Source organism: Rhinolophus sinicus, linkage group LG15 (genome assembly GCF_036562045.2).
Source record: "Rhinolophus sinicus isolate RSC01 linkage group LG15, ASM3656204v1, whole genome shotgun sequence".
Taxonomy (NCBI): Eukaryota; Metazoa; Chordata; class Mammalia; order Chiroptera; family Rhinolophidae; genus Rhinolophus; species Rhinolophus sinicus.
Window position 1 is genome coordinate 30,862,935 of NC_133764.1, and position 14,133 is coordinate 30,877,067.

Below are 14,133 nucleotides of genomic sequence, written 5' to 3' on the forward strand. Positions count from 1 at the left end.
GGAGGGGAAAGTCTGGAAGAAGAAACATCAGAGACCTTTGTAGTTTTTGTTTCAGAGACACGAGGCCTGAGACACAAAGGCCTGGGGTACGCCATACTGTTAAATGTAAACTTTAAAAACAGCTCCACGATCCCCTTTATGAAGGAGTTATCTGATGGTGTTTAAAGGGCTTCTTCTTCTTTTGGGATAGTCCGTGTCTGCTGGGTTTCCTCTCCAGCCCCCATCCCCTACCCTCAGTTGATCAGGTAGAAATGCTTTGAGCCCCAGCCCTGCCCAAGCCCACCAGGATTCAGGAGGCAAGACCTCAATGGTGGCCAAGTTTTGCAAAACTTTGCATGAATTCGTCCAGTAGAGTGTTGTCCCTGAGTGAAAAGCTTGTTACTTTGTTCATTTTGCAGTGGTAAATAATGCCAGGCAAAAAATAAAGCCAGCAATGAGGCTGAGACGGTTGGGAGTAACTGACAGTAGATGGCCAGGGTGAGAGCAGTTCAGGCTGTGGTGTCAGACACAGAGTGACACTTTTGTCCTGGCCGACGACGGAGGTAGACAGATGAAATCAAGCTGTGTCTGCACATATTGGGAGTGTTCAGGAGGCTGTCTGGCCCCTCTGGGAAACCTACCATTGGAGGGAGTGGGAAACAGCCAGTCGGCTTTTCCTGCCTGGATTTAAGATGGGTTGGAGGTTGGATATTCTCCTTCTAGAAATCTCCTTCCTTGCCCAGTTGAGGGAATAGAGCAGGGTGTGCAGTGAGGTGTCAAGGGGTCCTACTATTCATATGATGGCTAGTGTCACCTGAGGGGAGGGGAGCGGCATATTGAAGTAGACCAGAGTTCATCTAAAGGGCTCTCCCAAGAGTTCCTTCTACCCATTTTGAGTGGGCTTTAGCAATAGCCTGGCCCCCCTTTCCGCTGTTCCTGTCCCTTCCACCTCACCCCACTTGGCAATGTCCAGCTGTGTGCGGCCAGGCCCTGGGGGGCCTCCCAGGAAGGTGCTGGCCCAACGTGCAGGATCTTCTACCCAACACCAGACGGTCACAGGACCAGTGCTAAAAAGAAAGGAGCTTAGTAAGCTCCAAAAAGACATGGGAGAATCTTAAATGTAGATTGCTGAGGAAAAGAGGTCAATCGGAAAAGGCCACACACTGTGCAATTCCAACTGGATGACGTTCTGGAAAAGGCAAAACCCTCGGCGCAGTAAGAAGATCAGTCATTACCAGGACAATCGGGGGGCCAAGGAGGGATCACCAGGTGAAGCGCAGAAGATGCCATGGGCAGTGAAACCCTTCTGTATGATACGATAGTAACGGTAGATATTTATCTGTATACATTTGTCCAAACCCATAGAATTTTCACCACCAAGAGTGAACCCGGAGGTTAAAAGGAGTAAACTGCAGGTATCCTTAACTGTGCTGGCTGTGCTGTTCTCTCTGAGTGTTCCTGGGAATGGCAAATTCAAATTTTAATAGCAGCGAAAAGGATTACTTTAAGGTTGAATTAGAGGACGAAAGTGTGATTCTCACATTGGTTCCAGTTAGTGAGGAACCTAATGAAGAACATCAAATGGAACCAAGCATTTCTTCAATCTCAGAAGACAACCGGAAGATTCCTAGGACAGATGATGAAGTTTATCTTCCTCAAACGAGTGAACAGTTCAAAGCTTGTCCAAAACCAATGCTCCCCTTGCCGACCATTTTGCCTTCAATTAATAAAGTGCGTTGGGATACTTTGCAGAACTGGTGTCAACAATTTAATTTGAGTACTGATGGCAAGAAAATAGATGTTTATCTGAGGCTCAAGGAACATGCGTACTCTGAAGAAAAACAAGTGAGTGAGGAGTATGGAGACAGTGTAAAGAATATTCCTGAAACACTACAGGAGTCAAGTTCAAAGAAATGCAAGATGGTGACCAAGAAAGCAAGGAGTAAGAAAAGTTGTAAGATGAGTGAGAGAGAGCAAATGACCAATAGCGTTGAGGTGATAACTTCAGCTCAGGAAGCCATGTTGGCAGCATGGGCAAGACTTGCTGCAAGAGCCGTTCAACCTAAGGCTATGAATTTATGTCCCATTCCTTCTTCTGCTGAGAACTTTCTGCTGCAAACCTCTGGTGTCAGGTGGTGTGTGGTGCATGGCAGACCTCTCTTGGCTATGCAGGTCAGGCATGGGTGCCTGACCCTCCTAAGAAGATGATCTCTCTCTTCCTGTTACCAGCCTGCACTTTCCCATACCCAGACCTAGAAGATAATATGCTCTGCCCCGATTGTGTTAAGAGGAATAAGAGGATGATGGAAAAATTAACTACAACGAAGAAGTAGAAGCAACCTGGTTTGAACACAACCACATCATTCCTTTTGGATTGGCCATGTCTTAATAAAGAATAAATGGTGGATAGATAGCTCACAGATAGATTGATTTGTATCCCAATGATTGCTGTGCTCTGTCCTGGCCATCCTCAGTGTTGCCTGATGCCTTCAGTACAGATGGGAATGTCTGGATTCTGTACTTGAGGTCTGCCAAGAAGTGACTGCCACTGCTCCTTCAGGTATTTAGCTATAACATATAGAATATAAGTTGGTTTTCTTTTAATTAATAGATTTTTTTAAGCAGTTTTAGATTTTCAGAAAAAAATTAGCAGGATCTAGAGTTCCCAAATTCTGTTCCCTGCACTCCCCCATTTTCCCTAGTGTCAACATCCTGCACCTGAGGGGTACATTTATTGAACCTACATTGACACATCATTATCACCGAAAGCCCATAGTTTACATTAGGGTCCACTCTTTGTTTTACATTCTATGGGTTCTGAGAAATGTATAATGACATATCCACCATTATGGTGTCAAAATAGCTTCACTGCCCTAAAAATTATGTGCTCCACCTATTTAACCCCTGACACATTTTCTGTATCCATAGCTTTGCCTTTTCCAGAATGTCATACAGTTGGAATCATACAGTGCCTTTTCAGATTGACTTCTTTCAGAGCAATGTTAATTTAGGATTCCTTCATATCTTTTCATGGCTCAATAGCCCACTTCTTTTTTTGTTTTTGTTTTAAATTAAAGTTTATTGTGGTGACAATTGTTGGTAAAGTTACATAGGCTTCAGGTGTACAATTCTGTAATACATAGTCTATATATCATATTGTGTCACATTGTGTGTTCACCACCCAGAGTCAGTTCTCTTTCCATCACCATATATTTGATCTCTTAGCCCACTTTTTTTTTAGCAGTGAATACTCCATTGTCTGGATGTATCATAATTTGTATATCTATTCACATATTGAAGGCCATCTTGGTTGCTTCCAAGTTTTGACAATTATGAATAAAGCTGCTATAAACAAAAAAAAAAAAAAAAAAAAAAAAAAAAAAAAAAAAAGAGTGAACCCGGATGGAAACTATGGGCATTACTTAATAATAGCCTGTCAATATGGGCTCATCAATTGTAGCAAATGTACCACACTTTGTGCGAGACAATAATAGGGCGAACTCGGGGGAGGGTAATATGGGAATTCTGCGTCGTTTCCACTCACTTTTTCGTAAACCTAAAACTGCTCTGCAGAATAAAGTCTATTAATTTAAAATTTTAAAACAGAACAGAGACCAAAGTCCCAGAAGCAGGAGGAAGAGGAGATGTAAGCAAGGATGGCTTTGGTCCTCCCTTCCCTGTTTGTTTTGCGGTTAATTGTCAGAGGGCATTCGCTGAAACCTGGGATTACCTGCCAAACTTCTTTCCTTTCCTGAGTGACCTTACTTTGAGCATTTAGCGCTGGTCATCTCCCTGTTATGACACTCAAAACCTGAGTCTAATCCCCATTTCCATAAAAAAAAAAAAAGCACCTTGTTTTGTGTAATGGATGGTTGTAAACAACATTTTGATAAGTTGAATACCTTCTAAAACATACAAAGAGAATGTTCTCTGGTGAACTTTTCTGGGGAAGGAAGAGGCACTGCATTTCGGGAGCAGAGTGTTCTTTGAGACCCTGTGGTCGGCCATCCCCAGAGAGGTTAAGCCACCTGCCCAAGGGCACACAGCCAAGTCCAGCAGAACTGAGATCAACTTCAGGATTCTGGACGCCCCATCCTGTCCAGGGTCCTTCTCCTGGGCCAGGCCACTAAATGGTCATCCAGGTAGAAAGGTGACATGCTCGGCTTTGAGGAGGCAGGATCTCCAGTCCTATATATCAGTTGCTTTATTAGGTCTCATAACCTTGCTAATGCCTCAGTTTATCCATCTGTAAACCTCCCCCTACACAAGCTCAGATGAATTTCCTTGTCTGCAAAACCATAACACTCATATTAAGGTACTCACCAACATTATGAGGACTGAGGCATCTGGTAAAATAGAAAATGTTTGTCCTGTGATAAATGCCACCTTTGATCACCCCCCTTCCCCACTCCAGTTTTAGTCCAGAGAGGGATTGTTTATTCTTCTCAGAGAGGGGCAAGGGGGTTATTGGTTATTTTTTCTGTGGAACAGGCCTCCTCAAACTTCACTGTGCACTTGAATCCCTGGGGATCTCGTTAAGATGGTCCTTCTGACTCAGCAAGCCTGGGGTGCAGCCTGTGAGCTGCATTTCTGACCAGCTCCCAAGTGGAGCCGGTGCTGCTGGCTCCCACTCTGAGGGTCAGGGCTGGCCGGGGAAGGAGCTCTTCAGTGGTTTTCTCTTTCATAAGACAGGGATGCTTAGTGCCTGGCCCAGACCTGGCTGCTTTGGGGATCAGGGGGCCCCAGGGACAGGTTCCATCCCTGACTGCAGGAGGGGCGTGGTTAGAAGCTGCTGCATAGCCTCAGCCTCCCCAGGCGCTTGGGGATCAAGCTGTCAGGACATTCAGCCCAGCAGGTGACAGGTGGGGACCAGGACCTGCAGAGGGTTCTCTGGCCTCCTTGTTCATTTTGGCTCTTGCTCAGCCTCAGACAAGGAGCTGTCAGTCTCTCCTTCCTCCCCGCCCCTCCCCCATCTGAGGGTCATCCTCCCCTCCCCACATGTTTAAGTCTGACGCATAGAAGCTCAGCCTCACCAGACACTTCAAAGACTTTCCCACCCTGGGGCTGGGGTGTCCCGTGAAGGCCTCAAAGCCCTCCCAGCACTGGGAGTCAGCATCAAAGATGGAGTGTAACTGGGGGCCGGCCCCCCTTCAGAGAGGCCCTATCACTCTGGGGGTGATTCCCTTCAGGAAGAATTTGCTCATCGCAGAGGGGAGGGATGGCCCCTTTGAAGGAAAGGCCTTGTTTTCCTCCCTCCTGGGCCAATGCCCTCCCCTCTTTCATGTCATCTTGGTTCCTGGAAGACGCATGTGAGACAGGGCGGAAAGGTGGGAGCTGGGCACAAGCCTGACCGCCCCAGGTCTGTTTGTGTTTACACCTTCAGACAGCGAATGGGGGCTAGTGGGTTCACTGAGTGTCTTGTTGCTGATGTAGTTTAAAATCCCCCTGGGTGGTGAACACACAATGGGATTTATAGATGATGTAATACAGAATTGTACACCTGAAAGCTATGTAACTTTACTAACAATTGTCACCCCAATAAACTTTAATTAAAAAAAAATCCCCAAAAGCAGAGGCCAGAGCCCAGCATGCAGTGAGGACACTTGTAAGAGGAGGCACCAGGCCCCACCCTCTACTGGGTATCAGACAGGACAGACTAGCACTGTGCAGGGGTATCCAGCATTCTCGGCCTCTTTCTGTCAGAAGTTAGAGTCTTCCCAAGCATGAGACAATCAAAATGCCCCTCCCCCCAGTTCCGAATGTGGAGTGGGGGTGGGTACTCAGCTGGTCTCGGAGGTCTCCATGGTAGTGGAGACCCCTCCCCAGTCAGCCATGCAGACCTACTGTCTGGGAGTTACACACTTGAGAAATTCTGGGACAGAGCTGGAAGCTGAGTCTGGCCTCGTTTCTGTGACTGTTGGGTGTAGCAGCCCATCCACCACGGACAGCAGAGCCCAGGTCACTGTGCTTCCTCCTGACCCCTCCATCTCTGTCCCCCAACACACACACACACACACACACACACACACGCACGCACGCACACACACACACTCAGTCACTCACATATATCTCCCATTCACATATGTTCCCACACTCATGTACACGCATACTAACACACATACACAGATGCACCTTCATTTACCTACATACACACCCACACACTCATGTACAGCACGCCTCCTGACATGCTTACACACACATAGAAACTCACATACACTCGTGCACACTCACACACTCATATACATACTCACACCTTTGCACACTCATGGACAGGTATACACTTCCTTGTCACATCCAACACATTCTCATATAGGCACGCATTCTCTCTCTCTCTCTGTCTCTCTCTGTCTCTCTCTGTCTCTCTCTCTCTGTCTCTGTCTCTCTCTCTCTGTCTCTGTCTCTCTCTCTCTTTCTGTTTCTCTCTCTCTCTCTCTCTCTCTCTCTCTCTCTCTCTCTCGCTCTCTCTCTCACACACACACACACACACACACACACACACACACATAGGCCCCCAAAAGCCCAGGTTTCCACACAGGCTCCTCAGAATAATGTCCCACTGTCCGCTCAGGGAGTCCTGCCTGCTTCCTGGGAAGGAATGAGGAGGTGCCGCTGTCCTCAGCATCACTCAGGAACAGAAAAAGGGCTGGATTGGGAACTGTCTGTTACCTGTCACCAGCGCAGACAGGAACAGAAATGTATCGGGAGGCCTGCTTAGCTAGTTAGCGACTTAGCTAGGCACTCTAGAGGCCAAAACTAGTTTTTTAATCTTCCATGTTGTAACATGTGACAGGATTTCCTTCTTTCTTAAGGCTGAATAATATTCCATTGTGTGTGTATACATTTTGTTTATCCATTCATCTGTTATGGACACAGGTGTTTTCATCTCTTGGCTGTTGTGAATAACGCTGCAATGACCATGAGAATGCAAATATGTCCTTGAGATCACGCTTTGAATTCTTTTGGATATACCCAGAAGTAGAATTGCTAGATCATGTGGTAATTCTATTTTTAATATTTTTGAGGAATCACCATACTGTTTTCCTAGCAGCTGCACCATTTTACATTCCCACCAACAAGGCACAAGGATTCCAATTTCTCCACATCCTCGCCAACATTTATTTTCTGGTGTTTGTTTGTTTGTTTGTTCATTTTTACAGTAACCATCCTGCTGGGTGTGAGGTGATATCTCACTGTAGTTTTGATTTGCATTTTTCTAATGATTAATGATGTTGAGCATATTTTCATATGCTTGTTGGCTATTTGTTTTCTCTTCTTTGGAAAAGTGTCTTAAGGCCTTTGCCTATTTTTAAATTATTTGTTCTTTTGTTGTTGAGTTGTCATTTTGTTTGTTTGTTTGTTTGTTTTTCTATTCTGGATATTAACCATTTATCAGGTATATGATTTGCAAATATTTTTCTCTATTTCTAAGTTGCCTGTTCACTCTGGTGATGGTTTCCTTTGATGCGCAAAAGTTTTTGAGTTTGATGTAGTCTCATTTGTGTTTTGTTTTGTTCCTTGTGCTTCTGGCGTCATATCCAAGAAATCACTACCAAATCAAAGTCAGGAAGCCTTTTCTCCATTTTCTTCTAGAAGTTTAATAGTTTTAGATCTTACGTTTAGGTCTTTAATCTATTTGAGTTATTTTTGTATATGGTGTAAGATAAGGGCCCAGCTTCATGAAACTGATTTTTGTACATGGCATGAAGAAGGATCAAAATTAATTTTGTTCTATCAAGAAGATTGTCCTTTCTGCATTGTTCTGTAGTGTCACGTTTATAATAAATCCAGTTTTCATATATATAGTCACCTGTTTCTGTTTCTGGACTCTCTATTTTGTTATTTGGGTCTATTTATCTACCATTGCAACATTACCACAGTGTCTTAATTATAACAGCTAATATCTTCATATAAAATAGAGCAAGTATTTTCACTTTGTCATTCTTTTTCAAGACTGTCTTGGTTATTCATGGCTATTGACATGTTTATATAAAATTTAGGATCATTTTGTCAATATACACATATACACACACAAAAAAAAATCTGTTGAGATTTTGATTGAGATTGCATTGAATCTAGTGGTAAGTTTGGGGAGAATTGACATTTTTATAATGTTAACTTTTTCAATATGTGAATTAGTATATTCTCCATGTATTACGTCCTCCTTAGTTTCCCTCAACAATCTCCTGTAACTTTCTAATAGGAACCTTGAATACCTTTACTAGCTTTAGTCCAACCTAAATATTTAATGACTGCATATGTTATTATAAATGCAGTCTTTAAAATTTTTATTTTCTAATTGGTAGTTGTTCATATCAAATACAATTGTTTTTGTATGTTGAATTTATATAGTCAAAGAATTTTCTAAATTTTCTTAGTATTTATTTCAGTAAAAATTATCAATAGTTTTTAAGATTTTCCACATGCACAAGTCTGTTGTCTGTGAATAATAATCCTTATACTGTTATTTTTTATGCCTTATTGCACAGCTTAGTTTTCCCAGTGTAATTTTAACTAGAAGTATTGATACTGGGAACCCATTTTTTTTTAACTCAGGTGATTTTAGCATTTCACCTTTAATATGATATTTGTGATAAATTACCGGGTCTTTTGGTTCTGTTTTGTTTTGATTTTTGTAAATACTTCTTATCAGGTTAAAGAGTTCTCTTTTAATCCTAGTTTATGAAGACTTTCATTATTTTTAATCATTAATAGTTGCAAAATTTTATCAAATACATTTTCTGCATCTACTGAGACAATAGTAAAATTTTTCTTATTTATTCTGCTAATATTGTGAATTACCGTGATTAATTTTCTAAAGTTAAATGAACTTTACACTACTGGAATAAACTCAACTTGGCTGTGACATATTCTCCTTTTCTATACCTCAGGATTTGGCCTGCCAACCTTGTGTTTAGAATTTGCATTTTTATTCATTGGATACATGACCTGCAATTTTCCTTTCCTGTAGAAATTTTGTCAGGTTTTGGTATCAAGGTTATTCTGTCTTCATAAGTTGAGTTGAAAAGCATCTCATTGTTCCTATTTGCTGAAAGAGTCAATGTCAAATTGGTGTTATTCCTTCCTTAAATGTTTGAAAGAATTTGCTAGTGAAGACATCTGGACCTGGATCTTTCAGTGTGGAAAGCTTTTACTAAAAAAATTCATTTTTTTTAAATGTAGATTTAGGGCTATTCACACTTCTCAATCTTCTAGTGTCAGTTTTGGTAAATTAAATTTTTCCAAAATTTTGTCCATTGCATTTAAATTTATTGGCGTAAAATTCTTTATAATATCTTCTTTTGTTATAACTTCAGTGCCTTTAGGATTTATAGTGATGTTCTCTTTCAAATTTAATTCCTGATGTTAGTTATTTGTGCCTTCTCTTTTTTATGTGATTAATCTTATGAGGGAATTATCAATTTTATTAGTCAGTTTTTAAAAAAATCAGTTTTTGGCTTTATTGAGGCTGTTTTATGTTTGTTTTCTATTTCATTAATTTCTGCTTTTAGCTATATGTTTCATTAACTTCTACTTTGGGGGGGTTAATTTACTGTTCTTTATGTAACTTCTTAGTTTTGGTACTTAGATCACTGATTTTCAGGCATCCTTTTATTATATAAAACAAAGGCTATATAGCTCCCTCTAAGTATCAGTTCAGCTACATGACACAAATTTTATATTATATTTCATTATCATTCAGTTAAAAACATTTTCTTGCTTCCATTATAATTTATTCTTTTACCTCTGGGTTACATAGAAGTATATCTTGCTTAATTTAAAAACACGTGGATTTTCTGCTTACTGTTTTGTTGTTGATTTCTAGCTTAATTGTATTGCAGTCAGTGAATTTATTATATATGATTTCAATACTTTGAAATTTATTGAGACTTATTTTATGACCCAGCATACAGTCATTTTTAAATCCCTTTTATAATGAATGTTTGAAAAGAATACATGATTAAAATTGTTGATTCCAACATTTTATCCATTAAGTCAAATTTGTTATTCATGTTGTTCAAATCTATTATATCCTTATTGATTATTTGTCTGTTTTATTGTAAACTTTAGCGATATGTTGTAAATCTCCCTCTATGACTATAAACATCCATTTTTCTTGTAGTTTTGAAAATTGTCACTTTATGTACTTTGGTTATCCTGTTTGTTCTATGAAAATTTAGAATTATTATATGATTTGTTTACGAATTGAAACTTTCAATATTTGAAATTTTTGTCTCTAGTAATGTTCTTTTCCCTTTAAAATCTACTTTGTTTTAATATTACTATACAATCTTTCTTTTGTTTCATGTTTGCATGGTTATCTTCTCCCAGAGAGAATTTTCATTTGTTTCTACAAGCAAATGAAACATGAGCAATATGGCATCCTTAATCTAATTCCTATTGTGATTATTCAAATTTGGACTGTAATCTTTGCTACCTACCTAGTATATCCTCTGCCTGTAGTGCCAGTTTCTCTTTCTCTCCCATCTGCCTATCAAACTCCTAAATTATCTTTCAAGATTACTGTCAGCTTTTGTGACCTCCCAAGAAAGAAATAATCGCTGCTTGCCCCATGTTATTCCCTCACCCAATACATACCTGTCTTATTGCACTCATCACACTGGGTTTTAATGATCAGTTCATGCGTCTATCTTCCCCTATGGAGGGAGTGGTCTTTGCAGGTAGGTACCTTGTCATCTTGATATCTATTTCTAGCAGCCAGCACATAGGAGGTGCTCAAGAAAGCATGCATTCAATGCCGAATGAAGACAAGGAATTGTCACCATTTTACAGAAAAGGAAATAAAGCTCACAGAGTTGGGATGGCTTGCTCAAAGTCACACTGGGTCATCCAGGCTCAGAGCCAGGTCTTCTGTTGCCCAAGGCCAGCGCTGCTTGCACTACTCAGAATAAACATGCCCCTTGTAGAGTTCCAGCCCTCATGAGCTTATGGACAGCCAGTGCCCCCACCGACCACCACAGTTCTCTGCCCAGAACTCTGCACTCTCTGGACCCTCCCTGGCGCTCTCCAGGGTCCCTCTACCCCACCCTCTTCTCTCCAAGGAGGCTGACTCATGTGGATCCCAGGGAAATTCCTGGGATCTGCTCCTGTTGGAGCTGCCCACCAATTCACCCGCTCATCGCTATGGCAGAGATTGCTAAGATAAAAGACATCCCTCATCTCCAGAGTGGAGAGTTGAGTTTGGCCAAGAACTCTCAGAACGATTACCCAACGAGTACCCGAGGTGTTGCCCTCAGAGGGAAGATTTTGCAGCATGAAATGGTCTATTCTTCATAGGACATTTTTCTGGAAAGCCTCAGGTTCTGAAAGGGAGGCACTTAGGCAGTCAGAAAGAAGGCTTTTGTGGAGTTTTTCTTTCTTTCTTTCCTTTCTTTTTTTTTTCTTTTCTGTCTTTTTTAACCGTCTGCTTCTGACTCTGCCAGTCTGTGTCTCTCTCTCACCCCAGGAGCTTTTTTTTCAATACTGGTCATTCGTGGAGTCGGCTCGGCCCTCTCTGCTTGTGACTGGTGGGAGAGCGGAGCCGCCTTCCTCTAATGAGGGGCCTCCAGGCCCCACTGCCCTTCTGTTTGATACCTGGGGAGAGGATGTTCAGGCAAGGGGCAATTGGATCAGAAAAGCCCCACTGAACAGACATCACAGCCAAGCTCAAAGAGTGTAGGAAGTACAACAAAGAACAAAACATTTACAGAAGTGTTACAGTATAAGGGGAAAAAGTACTAGCAATTCTAACAAGGTCAATGGTGAGGGGAAAAAAAAAATTTTTTTTTGAAAGGAATTGCTGAAGGAAAAAAAAAAAGAGAGAAACCTCAAAAAGGGGCGGAGGACTCGGAGTCAGGCCTGCCGGTTAGCTTCTGGAACATTTTCCTTGATATCTTCCCATGAAGCGCTATTTCTACAAGACTTCAATACGTTGGAAAAGTTTATGCAACTGGTTAGGAGGAGGGTTAGAAGTTGTGAGTCACCGTCATCAGCTCTGTGTGTGTTTGCTTTCAACACGGGCCTCCTGTGGGACCACATAAATGGAGGCTTTTTGGTTCTTTGGCATATGGTGGAATGGGGTGGGGTGGGGGCACCTGGCCAACCTATTTCAAGGGAGTGTGGGGCACTGGGCCTCCGTGGCTACTAAGAACAAACCAAATGGACTGACATTGCCTGGTGCTCTGGAGGATTTTGGTGGCACTAATGCTAAGTTCTGTGACTTTGGGCAAGTTTCTTTAGCACTCTGAAACTCAGTTTCTTTACCTGTAAAATGGGTATAGTATAATCTCCTTTGCAGGATTTTTCTGAGGATTATGATGCCCAACCTGCGTGTCAAAGAGGACTCCATAAGTAGTTGTTATTCTTTTTTTAAAAAAAAATTTATCTCGGATAACGGGAGCATTAAAATAGAACTTCTCAAACCTTCTGATCTAAAGGAATGGGCTTTTATAAGCCTCTTTCCCAGGAGATTTTTTTTTTTTAAGATTTTTATTAAACTATACCTACCATACAATATTATATTAGTTTCAGGTATACACCATAGTTACTCAACATTTGTATACCTAAAGAAGTGATCACCATGATAAGTCCAGCAACCATCTGACACCGTCCCACGCTATCACAATATTATTGACTATATTCCCCATGCTGTACATTACATCCCCATGACTTGTTTTATAGCTGGAAACTTGAACCTCTTATTCCCCTTCACCTTTCCCCTCTTTTCTAATATTTTACAGTTGATATTCAATATAATTTTATATTAGTTTCAGGTGTACAGCGTAGTGGTTAGACATTTATATAATTAAGAAGTGATTCCCCTGACCAGTTCAGTACCCACCTGGTTACATACATAGTTATTACCATATTATCAACAATATTCCTATGCTTTACTTTATATGCCCGTGACTATTTTTTAACTACCAAATTGTACTTCTTAGTCCCCTGACCTTTTTCACCCTGCCCCCAACCCCTTCCCATCACCCATGTGACACCATACATAGTTATTACAATATTATTGACTATGTTCCTTGTGCTATACCCTACATCCCCATGACTAGTGTGTAACAACCAATTTGTAATTCTTAATCCCTTCCCGTTTTTCACCCACCCCAACCCCCTCCCATATGGCAACCATCAAAATGTTCTGTGTATCTATGAGTTTGTTTCTGCTTTCTTTGTTCATTTTGTTCTTTAGATTCCACTTATAAGTGAAATCATATGACATTTGTCTTTCTCTGTCTGACTTAGCTACACTCAGCACAATACCCTCTAGGTCCATCCATGTTGTTTGCAGATGGCTATATTTCATTCTTTTTTATGGCTAAGTAATACTCCATTGTATATATGTACCACCTCCTCTTTATCCATTCATTCATTCAGGGACACCCAGGCTGCCTTTATATCTTGGGCATTGTAAACAATGCTACAATGAACATATGAATGCACATATCCCCTCAAAGTAGAATTTTGGGTTTTTTTGGATAAATACCCAGAAGTGGGCTTACTAGGTCCTTCTTTGTCTCTTGTTATAGCCTTTGTTTTAAAGTCTATTTTGTCTGGTGTAAGTATTGCTACCCCAGATTTTTTATTTGTTTCCATTTTCATGAAATATCTTTTTCCATCTCTGTCAGTCATATGCATCTTTCAATATGAAATGAGTCTCTTACAGGTAGCATACATATGGGTCTGGTTTTCTTATTCAGCCACCCTGTGTCTTTTGATTGGAGCATTTAATCCATTTACATGTAAAGTAATTGTTGATAGATATGTAGTTATTATCATTTATTATTCATATTTTTTATCTTTTTTTTTTCATCTTAAAGAAGTCCCTCTAACCTTCCTTGTAATACTTGTTTGGTGATGATAAACTCCTTTACGTTTTTCTTGTCTGGGAAGCTCTTTATCTGTCTTTCAATTCTAAACGATAGCTTTGCTGGGTAGAGTAATCTTGGTTGTAAGTCTTTGCTTTTCATCACTTGGAATATTCTTCCCTTCTGGCCTGCAAAGTTTCTGTTGAGAAATCAGTTGACAGTCTTATGGAAGCTCCCTTGTAAGTGACTAATTGCTTTTCTCTTGCTGCTTTTAAGAGTCTTTCTTTGTCTTTAACTTTTGGTATTTTAATTATGATGTGTGGGCCTCTTTGGGCTCATCTTG

General features: G+C 40.9%; 1 pseudogene; it reads left to right on the forward strand.

Moving 5' to 3' along the window:
* The first annotated feature begins 1,389 nt into the window (after positions 1-1,389).
* On the forward strand, positions 1,390-2,312 carry LOC141568985 (developmental pluripotency-associated protein 2-like; annotated as a pseudogene).
* The last annotated feature ends 11,821 nt before the right edge of the window (positions 2,313-14,133 follow it).